Raw genomic sequence first — 13,018 nt, forward strand, 5'->3', positions numbered from 1 at the left:
TATGGTAAAAAAAGATTCTTCGGTTTTTCATTGGCTTAATTGTCAGGAAAGTAGTCTTTCTTCTTTTTGGGGTCCACTCTGTTAACAGGACTTAACACGCCCTCTCCTGGTCTCTTGACTCTATGTCATTTAGGTTTTGTTTCTAACTTGGCTCAGAAGGTAAAGCACCTGTCTACAACGCAGGATACCGGGGTTCCATCCCTGGGTTGGGAAGATCCCCTGGAGGAGGAAATGTCAAACCACTACAGTACTCTTGCCTGGAAAATCCCATGAATGTAGGAGCCTGGTAGGCTGCAGTCCATGGGGTCGCGAAGAGCCGGATACGACTGAGGACTTCACTTTCACTTTCTTTACACTTCACATGGTGAGAGCTGGAATATAAAGATAGCTGAACGCTGAAGAATTGATGCTTTTGAACTGTGGTGTTGGAGGAGACTCTTGAGAGTCCTTGCACTGCAAAGAAGTCCAACCAGTCCATCCTTAAGGAAAATCAGTCCTGAAAATATTCATTGGAAGGACTGATCCTGAAGCTGAAACTCCAATACTTTGGCCACCTGATGTGAATAACTGACTTATTTGAATAGACCCTGATTCTGGGAAAGATTGAAGGCTGGGAGGAGATGGGAACGACAGAGAATGAGATGGTTGGATGGCATCACTGACTCAATGGACATGAGTTTGGTTAAACTCCAGAAGTTGTTGATTGACAGGAAGGGCTGGCATGCTGCAGTCCAAGGGGTCGCAAAGAGTTGGACATGACTGAGCGACTGAACTGAACTGAACACTTCACACCAAAATAAAAACTCTTTTTTTAAAGAAATGTTCTAAAACTTCCTAACTCTTCCAAGGCAATATTCACTGAACCCCAATATATCCCATTAACTGCAAGGCTCTAACTCTACAGAGTTTGTGCTAAAATGGGAAGATGAAAGTGAACGTCGCTCAGTCGTGTCTGACTCTTTGCAACCAAATGATCGATATAACACAGTCCATGGGATTCTCCAGGCAAGAATACTGGAGTGGAGATCCCTTCTCCAGGGGATCTTCCCAACCCAGGGATCAAACCCAGGTCTCCAGGTCTCCCACGTTGCAGGCGGATTCTTTACCAGCTGAGCCACCAGAGAAGTCAAAATGCAAAGATACCACGTGAAATAAAATCTGGGACTCAAGAAAAAAATCTCAAATTCTTTCATTAAGGTGCTGTCAATTCTTGAACACCCTGCTCAGGCTGATGTTGGGAATGGGACATACAGGAAGCTGAATGACACAATGGGATTTTTGGAAGGTGGAGAAATTCCAGCATAGTTTCAGATTCCATGAGTTTTGTTCATATACAAATTCCTCATATATATATATATATATATACACACACACACACACATATATATATTCCAATATATATTGCACCTATTTTTTATTGTATACCAAAGATTTATGTTTTTGTAAGCAAATTCAAAAAGAAGAAGGGAATTTTGGAAATGATAATCCTGGTATTTCTGAGAGAAGGATTGTCAGTGAACTATATTGTTTATAGTGACAGAAAACAAGGGAGAGAATTCACATTTATAAAGAATAGCTTCATGCGATGATTGTGGCTCAATCACAGAAAACTAGCCAATCTGCAGCCTTGTCTAACTCAATGAAACTAGGCCATGCCATGTGGGGCCACCCAAGGTGGCTGGGTCATGGTGGAGAGTTCTGACAGAATGTGATCCACTGGAGAAGGGAATGGCAAACCACTTCAGTATTCTTGAAGAAGCTGAAGTTGAATGGTTCCATGAAGACCTACAAGAACTTTTAGAACTAACACCCAAAAAAGATGTCCTTTTCATTATAGGGAACTGGAATGCAGAAGTAGGAAGTCAAGGGAACACCTGGAGTAACAGGCAAATTTGGCCTTGGAGTACAGAATGAAGCAGGGCAAAGGCTAATAGAGTTTTGCCAAGAGAACACACTGGTCATAGCAAACACCCTCTTCCAACAACACAAGAGAAGACTCTACACATGGACATCACCAGATGGCCAATACCAAAATCAGATTGATTATATTCTTTGCAGCCAAAGATGGAGAAGCCCTATACAGTCAGCAAAAACAAGACCGGGAGCTGACTGTGACTCAGATCATGAACTCCTTATTGCCAAATTCAGACTGAAATTGAAGAAAGTGGGGAAAACCAATAAAAAATTCAGGTATGACCTAAATAAAATCCCTTATGATTATACAGTGGAAATGACAAATAGATTTAAGGGACTAGATCTGATAGACAGAGTGCCTGATGAACTATGGACATTGTACAGGAGATAGGGATCAAGACTATCCCCAGGAAAAAGAAATGCAAAAAAGCAAAATGGCTGCTGAGGAGGCCTTACAAATGCTGAGTAAAGAAGAGAAGCAAAAAGTAAAGGAGAAAAGGAAAGATATTCCCATTTGAATGCAGAGTTCCAAAGCATAGCAAGGAGAGAGAAGAAAGCCTTTCTGAGTGATCAGTGCAAAGAAATAGACGAAAACAACAGAATGGGAAAGACTAGAGATCTCTTTAAGAAAATTAGAGCTACCAAGGAAACACGCAAAGATGGGCTCAATAAGGGATAGAAATGGTATTGACCTGACAGAAGCAGAAGATATTAGGAAGAGATGGCAAGAACACAGAGAAGAACTGTATAAAAAAGATCTTCACGACCCAGTTAATTATGATGGTGTGATCACTCACCTAGAGCCAGACATCCTGGAATGTGAAGTCAAGTGGGCCTTAGGAAGCATCACTACAAATGAAGCTAGTGGAGGTGATGGAATTCCAGTTGAGCTATTTCAAATCCTAAAAGATGATGCTGTGAAAGTGCTGCACTCAATATGCCAGCAAATTTGGAAAACTCAGCAGTGACCACAGGACTGGAAAAAGTCAGTTTTCATTCCAATCCCAAAGAAAGGAAATGTCAAAGAATGCTCTAACTACCACACAATTGTACTCATTGTACAAATGCTCAAAAGTCTACAAGCGAGCCTTCAGCAATATGTGAACCGTGAACTTCCAGATGTTCAAGCTCTTTTTAGAAAAGGCAGAGGAACAAGAAATCAAATTGCCAACACTCGCTGGATCATTGAAAAAGCAAGTGAGTTCAAGAAATACATCTATTTCTGCTTTATTGACTATGCCAAAGCCTTTGACTGTGTGAATCACAATAAACTGTGGAAAATTCTGAAAGAGATGGGAATACCAAACCACCTGACCTGCCTCTTGAGAAATCCCTTCACAGCAGCCTCTTCTCTAATATTCGCTTGAATAGCTGTAAGAGATGTGTGTGCCAGGAAGTGGTCAGTGTGTTCTGAAATCCCTGCAATTTATCCTAGCCAGTCTTACACACCACAAGTCCAGGCAAGGTCACATGCTATTTAGCAGAAAAAGTATTAAAACACAAGTATTCTCTCATTTTTGGTATACTACAAATGACTGCCTACCCAGAAAAAGACCTGAATATGAACTCTGTTTCTCAGTAAATGTGGCATTTAGTAAACATTTTTATTTGCAATAAATAATAATATGGGAATGCTAACAATGATAATAACTAAAATCTTGGTATCTTAAATCACCTTGTGTAAACTTTACTGACATCAGGGACTTTTCATCTTTAATTTTATATTCTTCAGTGTTGAAGCTTCTTTATTTTTTGCCTGCTGCTGATCCTTGTTCTCAATTAGATGTTTTTGTCTCTAAATGTTAATAAACCAGTTAGCTCACACACACACACACACACACACACACACACACACACACACAAACATCAGTTTAGTTCAGTCGTTCAGTCATGTCCAACTCTTTACAAACCCATGGACTACATTAGTCCATGGAACTCTCCTGGCCAGAATCCTGGAGTGGGTAGCCTTTCCCTTCTCCAGGGGATCTTCTCAGCCCAGGGATTGAACCCAGGTCTCATGCATTGCAGGTGGATTCTTTACCAGAGAAGCCACCATGGAAGACCAGGGATGCTGGACTGGGTAGCCTATCCCTTCTCCAGGGACCTTCCCAACCCAGGAATCGAACTGGGGTCTCCTGCGCTTCAGGCAGGCTTTTTACCAGCCGGGCTACAGGGAAGCCCCTGGAAAGAATGTAGCATTCCTTTTAATCCTGGAGCTGGAATGGACTAGGGAAGCAGCCTCTGCTCCATGAAAGGTTGAAGCCCAGACCCATCCCTCATGACCTTCAGGTGTCGGGATTTCTCCACTCACATGGCCCTGTCCCAGGGACCAAAGTTCTCCATTGTGCTAGCCCCGGAGGAACAGGGGAGGAATCACCCTCCATACCATGCCCCCCACACCCAACACAGAGACCCAGCCACCCCCACCAGCCCCTCATCCCCAGGGTTTTGTCACTGGTCCTAATGAATACTCAGAATCAAATCTTATGGCCTTTGGTTTCCTCCCTCCATCCTTTGAAGGTGGCTGGTTTAATTGAGTCATTTTCCAAGTCCAAAAAGTAGTAGATAACTGGAAAAACCTTATGGTCCCAGCCATATCTGGGTCCTTTGTATCACATATTCGCCAGAAAATTATCAAAGCCTAGTGAGAGCTGGGTGTGTGGTCTACAATTAGGAATAAGAAAGCCTGGGCCCTCAGGGAAGGTTTTACATATGTGTGTGTATACACACACACACATTTTAATATAAACTTTTTTTCCTGTAATTATTTCTTAGAATAGTTTGCTACTGCCAAACCAGGACAAAATGACATACAGATGGTTCCTTAGAGGGAGTGACCCCAGGGACTAGAGGCGGTGTGTGAAAGAGAGGAATATGAAACGCTGCAGAACTGACCTTCAAGAACAGCTGGAGGTGGCCCCGCACGTGGTGGAGCAGGATCTGGGGAGATGGGGCTGTGGGGCTGTGGGGCTGTGGGTTTCTGGGGCCGAGGAGCAGAGAGGGCCTCTCAGAGCTGCATTCTCCCGAGACGGGAGGACGAGGCGCAGTCCTCATGGAGGTCTGACCCAACGACTCTTCTAGGGACTCTAGAGCCTCTCCCTGAACAGTCTTCTCAGTTCTAATATATTTGAAATGTTACTTACTTCTCTCTGGATGCTTCCTAAATATTAAATGAAACATTTGCTCTTTTAATGGTATTTATATGCAGCAAGTCTTCCTGGACTTTTATAAGGGTGAACATGGGTCAAGATAGCTTTCTTCACTTCATCAGTCTACAGTTCTTTGTTATTTTCATAAGGTGTTCAATAATGCGAACTCTTCACTTTGTCCCATCCATTGCTTCTCTTTCCATTTCTTTCCCGGAGACATTCTTTTTTCTGGTCCCAGTGCCTCAGCCTTTCTCCCTAAAAATTTAGTTCCCAGTACTTTCTTCTCAGTATGGAGTTTGACCCTGGATGAGAGTTTTAGTAGATTGTGTCTGAGACTTGCAGGAACTAGATGGTACCTGTTCGCTTCATATGTTGTTGTGGACTCCTGGCATGTTTCAGTCTCCACTCAGCCTACTCAGGAACATCAGTGCTTCTTAAAGTGACCTGCCAACATTTCAACATATTTCTGGTGATAACTTTTGGGGTTCTAAAATTGATCAGATACCCTGTTTCTTCCTTTTGCATCCTCCTAAACAGATTCTGATGGGGCTTCCAAGGTAGCTCAAGAAATCTGCCTGCCAATGCAAGGAGATGCAGGAGATGTTGGTTTGATCCCTGGGTTGGGAAGATCCCCTGGAGAAGGAAATGGCAACCCACTTCAGTATTCCTGCCTGGAGAATCCCATGGAGAGAGGAATCAGGAAAGATACAGTCCATAGAATCACAGAGTTAGACAAGCCTGAGTGACTGAGTATAGGCACACAAACATTCTGCTACCCCCAAGGAACTTAGATATCCCTGATTAATCTCCAACAGTTCACATTCTGGGACTTTCAGCCAGTTTTGTTGTAAAACGTGTTCAGGAGTTTGGATATATATATATAATTTTTAGTCTGTTTATTTGGCCGTGCTGGGTCTTCATTGCTGCAGGCTTTTCTCTAGTTGCAGCGAGAGGGGCTCTTCTCTAGCTGCTGTGTGAGGGCTTCTCATTGTGGTGGCTTCTCTTGTTGCTGACCGTGGCTAAGGGCATGTAGGATTCAGCAGTTGTGGTTCTCGGGCCCTACAGCACAGGCTCCGTGGCTGTGGCTCACGGTCCTCGCTGCTCTGCAACACAAGACCATCCTGGATAGGGATCGAACTTGTGTCTCCTGCACTGGCGGGCAGATTCTTTACCACGGAGACACCAGGAAAGCCCAGGAGTTTTGATTTTGGAGCCTACTTTTTCTTTTGTTTTATTTAGAATTTTGGAAATAGTCTTAAGATACATTGTACTACTTACATATTGCCAGAATTCCAAAATATACTTTCAAGAAATGCATTATACAAATAAACAAAAAGTGGCTGCAATCTGAATTTCCCTGTTTTTTGTAGTTTCCATAAGCTGTATATAAGAGGGAACACGCATAGAGGAATTGTTCCCAGAGAAGGAGTTCTGCAAGGCACACGCTCTGCTTTACTCTGAATTTTTGAGCAGACTCTGCTCTCTCTGGACGTCACTTCCGCCACCCCGTTTCCCGAGGCTGTGTGTGAAGTCACTTCAGTCATGTCCGACTCTGTGTGACCCCATGGACTGTAGCCCACCAGCCTCCTCCGTCCATGGGATTCTCCAGGCAAGAACACTGGAGCGGGTAGCCATGCCCTCCTCTATGGGATATTCCTGACCCAGGGATCGAACCTGCATCTCTTATGTCTCCTGCCTTGGCAGGCAGATTCTTTACCACTAGCGCCACATGGGAAGCCCCGCTCCTTTTCTACTTTATCCCTATTTATTCAAGGACAGATCTGGGGATAATTTCCTGTCAGAAAAGTTTTACATTTCAAAAAATGTCCTGCACTTCCATCAATTTCCTCTGCACCACAGATCCTCTACTTTTACTTTGTTTAAATATGTTTGTGTAGCAACAGCATTGGTTTAAAATTTTCTAGAATGATGCTTTGGGCCAGCATTAGAACCACATTCTAGCAAGACTGTAGGTCATCACGGTATATGTTGTAGATTAAATGTACTTAATGTCTTAATGTAATTTACTTTGCTATCAAGAATGTATTAATGATTTCTTGTTAGAATTCAGTAAATGAGAAGTATGATAGATGGATGAAACAAAGAAATAAAGGAAGCTAAATATGATCTAAATGTCTATGTCACCCTCAAATTCATATATTGAACCCTAATGTCTGATATGATGGCATTAGGAGGGGAGGTCTTTGAGAGTTGCTTAAAGGCATGAGACTAGAGTCTACATGAATGGGATCAGTGCATTATAAAAGAGGCTCCAGAGAGATCCTGAGGCTCTTCTACCAAGTGAGGATACAAGAAGTCTGGCCCCCGAAAAAGAGCCATCAGCCAACCATTGTGGCACCCTGATCTGAGACTTCCAGCCTCCAGAGCTGTGAGAAAGCAAATTCTATTTGTCCTGTTTATGACATTTTTGTTATAGCAGCCCCACTGGGCTTAACCTAACATATTCTATGAATATGCTGTTAATTAGACACTGTACAGGCATTACATTTTTTTTGAACTTTTTATTTTGTATTGTGATATATCTGGTTAATGATGTTGTGTTTTTTGGTGAAGAGCGAAGGGAGTCAGCCATATTAAGCTTCAGTTATACCATGATTTTATTCTCTTTGATGAAAGTACAGATGAGGAAACAGATAAAGAATTCAATATTTTAAACAGTGTCATCTTATGTTAATAGCAAATTCTTAATTTGATCTATTTTTACCCACTTCCAATACTTGTACTTTTTTGACCAAACAATGGTTTCTATTACTGATAATAGTGGTCATTCTTTAATGATAGGATGAAATATTATAAAGCCAAGAATTGTAATTTTTATGTTAGTATGCTATGCAACAAGACGTGGCTTAAAAATTGTTTCCCCATCTGTTTGGCATGAAGTGACGAGACCAGATGCCATGATCTTAGTTTTCTGAATGTTGAGTTTTAAACCAACATTTTCACTCTCTTCTTTCACTTTCATCAAGAAGCTCTTTAGTTCTTCTTTGCTTTCTGCCATAAGGGTGGTGTCATCTGCATATCTGAGGTTATTGATATTTCCTCTAGCAATCTTGTTAGCAAGCATGTTCTTCATCCAGCTCAGCATTTCACATGATGTTCTCTACATATAAGTTAAATAAGCAGGGTGACAATATACAGCCTTGACATACTCCTTTCCTGATTGAAACCAGTCTATTGTTCCACGTCCAGTTCTAACTGTTGCTTCTTGAACTGCATACAGATTTCTCAGGAGGCAGGTAAGACAATCTGGTGTTCCCATCTCTAGGAATTTTCCACAGTTCGTTGTGATCCACACAGTCAAAGGTTTTGCGTAGTCAGTAAAGCAGAAGTAGATGTTTTTCTGGAGCTTTGTTGCTATTTCAATGATCCAATGGATGTTGGATATTTGATCTCTGGTTCCTCTGCCTTTTCTAAATCCAGCTTGACTATCTGGAAGTTCACAATTCACATACTGTTGAAGCCTGGCTTGGAGAATTTTGAGCATTACTTTGCTAGCGTGTGAGATGAGTGGAATTGTGCAGTAGTTTGAGTGTTCTTTGCCATTGTCTTTTTTGGGGACTGGAATGAAAACCGACTTTTTCCAGTCCTGTGGCCACTGCTGAGTTTTCCAAATTTGCTGGCATGTTGAGTGCAGCACATTCACAGCATCATCTTTTAGAATTTGAAATAGTTTAACTGCAATTCCATCATTTCCACTAGCACTGTTTGTAGTGATGTTTCCTAAGGCCCACTTGACTTCACTTTCCAGGATGTCTGGCTCTAGCTGAGTGATCACACCATCGTGGTTATCTGGGTCATCAAGATCTTTTTTGTATAGTTCTTCTGTGTATTCTTGCCACCTCTTCTTAATATCTTCTGCTTCTCTTAGGTCCATATCATTTCTGTCCTCTATTGTGCCCCATTTCTGCATGAAATATTCTCTTGGTATCTTCAATTTTATTGAGGAGATCTCTAGTCTTTTCCATTCTATTGTTTTCCTCTATTTCTTTGCATTGATCACTGAGGAAGGCTTTTTTTTTTTTTTTTAAATCTCTCCTGGCTATTCTTTGGAACTGTGCATTCAAATGAGAATATCTTTCCTTTTCTCCTTTTATTTTTTTAATTTTTTGTTGTAGTGGTTTATGCCATACATTGACATGAATCAGCCATGGATTTACATGTCTTCCCCATCCCAATCCTCCCTCCCGACTCCCTCTCCATCCCATTCCTCTGGGTCTTCCCAGTGCACCAGCCCTGAGCACTTGTCTCATGCATCCAACCTGGGCTGGTGATCTGTTTCACCCTTGATAGTATACTTGTTTCAATGCTGTTCTCTCTGAATATCCCACCCTCATCTTCTCCACAGAGTCCAAAAGTCTGTTCTGTACATCTGTGTCTCTTTTTCTGTTTGGCATATAGGGTTATCATTACCATCTTTTAAAATTCCATATATATGTGTTAGTATACTGTGTTGGTCTTTATCTTTCTGGCTTACTTCACTCTGTATAATGGGCTCCAGTTTCATCCATCTCATTAGAACTGATTCACATGAATTATTTTAATGGCTAAGTAATATTCCATGGTGTATATGTACCACAGCTTCCTTATCCATTCGTTGGCTGATGGGCATCTAGGTTGCTTCCATGTCCTGGCTATTATAAACAGTGCTGCAATGAACATTGGGGTACATGTGGCTCTTTCAGATCTGGTTTCCTCGGTGTGTATGACCAGGAGTGGGATTGCTGGGTCATATGGCAGCTCTATTTCCAGTTTTTTAAGGAATCTCCACACTCTTCTCCATAGTGGCTGTATTAGTTTGCATTGCCACCAACAGTGTAAGAGGTTTCCCTTTTCTCCACACCCTCTCCAGTATTTATTGCTTGTAGACATTTAGATAGCAGCCATTCTGAATGGTGTGCAATGGTACATCATTGAGGTTTGATTTGCATTCTGATAATGAGTGATGTTGAGCATCTTTCCATGTGTTTGTTAGCCATCTGTATGTCTTCTTTGGAGAAATGTCTGTTTAGATCTTTGGCCCATTTGTTTTGATTGGGTCATTTATTTTTCTGGAATTGAGCTGCAGGAGCTGCTTGTATATTTTTGAGTTTAATCCTTTGTCTGTTTCTTCATTTGCTATTATTTTCTCCCATTCTGAAGGCTATCTTTTCACCTTGCTTATAGTTTCCTTTGTTTCGCAAAAGCTTTTAAGTGTAATTATGTCCCATTTGTTTACTTTTGCTTTTATTTCCAATATTCTGGGAGGTGGGTCATAGAGGATTTTGCTGTGATTTATGTCAGAGAGTGTTTTGCGTATGTTCTCCTCTAGGAGTTTTATAGTTTCTGGTCTTACATTTAGATCTTTAATCCATTTTGAGTTTATTTTTGTGTATGGTGTTAGAAAGTGTTCTAGTTTCATTCTTTTACAAGTGGTTGACCAGTGTTCCCAGCACCACTTGTTAAAGAGAGTGTCTTTTATCCATTGTATATTCTTGCCTCCTCTGTTGAAGATAAGGTGTCCATACATACATTGATTTATCTCTGGGCTTTCTATTTTGTTGCATTGATCTATATTTCTGTCTTTGTGCCAGTACCATACTGTCTTGATGGCTGTGGCTTTGTAATAGAGTCTGAAGTCAGGCAGGTTGATTCCTCCAGTTCCATTCTTCTTTCTCAAGATTGCTTTGGCTATTCGAGGTTTTTTTGTATTTCCATACAAATTGTGAAATTATTTGTTCTAGTTCTGTGAAGAATACCATTGGTAGCTTGATAGGGATTGCATTGAATCTATAGATTGCTTTGGGTAGTATACTCATTTTCACAATATTGATTCTTCCATTCCATGAACACGGTATGTTTCTCCATCTGTTTGTGTCCTCTTTGATTTCTTTCATCAGTGTTTTATAGTTTTCTATGTATAGGTCTTTTGTTTCTTTAGGTAGATATACACCTAAGTATTTATTCTTTTTGTTGCAATGGTGAATGGTATTGTTTCCTTAATATCTCTTTCTGTTTTCTCATTGTTAGTGTATAGGAATGCAAGGGATTTCTGTGTGTTAATTTTATATCCTGCAACTTTACTATATTCATTGATTAGCTCTAGTAATTTTCTGGTAGAGTCTTTAGGGTTTTCTATGTAGAGGATCATGTCATCTGCAAAAAGCGAGAGTTTCACTTCTTCTTTTCCTATATGGATTCCTTTCATTTCTTTTTCTGCTCTAATTGCTGTGGCCAAAACTTCCAAAACTATGTTGAATAGTAGTGGTGAGAGTGGGCACCCTTGTCTTGGTCCTGATTTCAGGGGAAATGCTTTCAATTTTTCACCATTGAGGGTGATGCTTGCTGTGGGTTTGTCATATATAGCTTTTATTATGTTGAGGTATGTTCCTTCTATTCCTGCTTTCTGTAGAGTTTTCATCATAAATGGATGTTGAATTTTGTCAAAGGCTTTTTCTGCATCTATTGAGATAATCATGTGGTTTTTATCTTTCAATTTGTTAATGTGGTGTATTACATTTATTGATATGTGGATATTGAAGAACCCTTGCATTCCTGGGATAAAGCCCAGTTGGTCATGATGTATGATCTTTTTAACATGTTGTTGGATTCTGTTTGCTGGAATTTTATTAAGGATTTCTGCATCTATATTCATCAGTGATATTGGCCTGTAGTTTTCTTTTTCTGTGGCATCTTTGTCTGGTTTTGGAATTAGGGTGATGGTGGCCTCATAGAATGAGTTTGGAAGTTTACCTTCTTCTGCAATTTTCTGGAAGAGTTTGAGTAAGATAGGTGCTAGCTCTTCTCTAAATTTTTGGTGGAATTCAGCTGTGAAGCCATCTGGTCCTGGGCTTTTGTTTGCTGGAAGATTTCTGATTACAGTTTCGATTTCCTTGCTTGTGATGGGTCTGTTAAGATCTTCTATTTCTTCCTGGTTCAGTTTTGGAAAATTATACTTTTCTAGGAATTTGTCCATTTCTTCCAAGTTGTCCATTTTATTGGCATAGAGCTGCTGGTAGTAATCTCTTATGATCCTTTGTATTTCAGTGTTGTCTGTTGTGATCTCTCCATTTTCATTTCTAATTTTGTTGATTTGGTTCTTCTCCCTTTTTTTCTTAATGAGTCTTGCTAACAGTTTGTCAATTTTGTTTATCTTTTAAAAAACCAGCTTTTAGCTTTGTTGATTTTTGCTATGGTCTCTTTTGTTTGGTTTGCATTTATTTCTGCCCTAATTTTAAAGATTTCTTTCCCTCTACTAACCCTGGGGTTCTTCATTTCTTCCTTCTCTAGTTGCTTTAGTTGTAGAGTTAGGTTGTTTATTTGAGTTTTTCCCTGTTTCTTGAGATAAGCCTGTACTGCTATGAACCTTCCCCTTAGCACTGCTTTTACAGTGTCCCATAGGTTTTGGGTTGTTGTGTTTTCATTTTCATTCATTTCTATGCATATTTTGATTTCTTCTATGATTTGTTGGTTATTCAGAAGCGTGTTATTTAGCCTCCATATGTTTGAATTTTTAATAGTTTTTTTCCTGCAATTGAGATCTAGTCTTACTGCATTGTGGTCAGAAAAGATGACTGGACTGATTTCAATTTTTTTTGAAATTGCCAAGGCTAGATTTATGGCCCAGGATGTGATCTATTTTGGAGAAGTTTCCGTGTGCACTTGAGAAAAAGGTGAAATTGATTGTTTTGGGGTGAAATGTCCTATAGATATCAATTAGGTCTAGCTGGTCAATTGTGTCATTTAAAGTTTGTGTTTCCTTGTTAATTTCCTGTTTAGTTGATCTATCCATAGGTGTCAGTGGGGTATTAAAGTCTCCCACTATTATTGTGTTATTGTTATTTCCTCTTTCATACTCATTAACATTTACCTTACATATCCCAGTGCTCCTATGTTGGGTGCTTATATATTTATAATTGTTATATCTTCTTCTTGGATTGATCCTTTGATCATTATGT

The sequence above is a fragment of the Odocoileus virginianus genome, unplaced genomic scaffold (assembly GCF_023699985.2).
Source record: "Odocoileus virginianus isolate 20LAN1187 ecotype Illinois unplaced genomic scaffold, Ovbor_1.2 Unplaced_Scaffold_45, whole genome shotgun sequence".
Taxonomy (NCBI): Eukaryota; Metazoa; Chordata; class Mammalia; order Artiodactyla; family Cervidae; genus Odocoileus; species Odocoileus virginianus.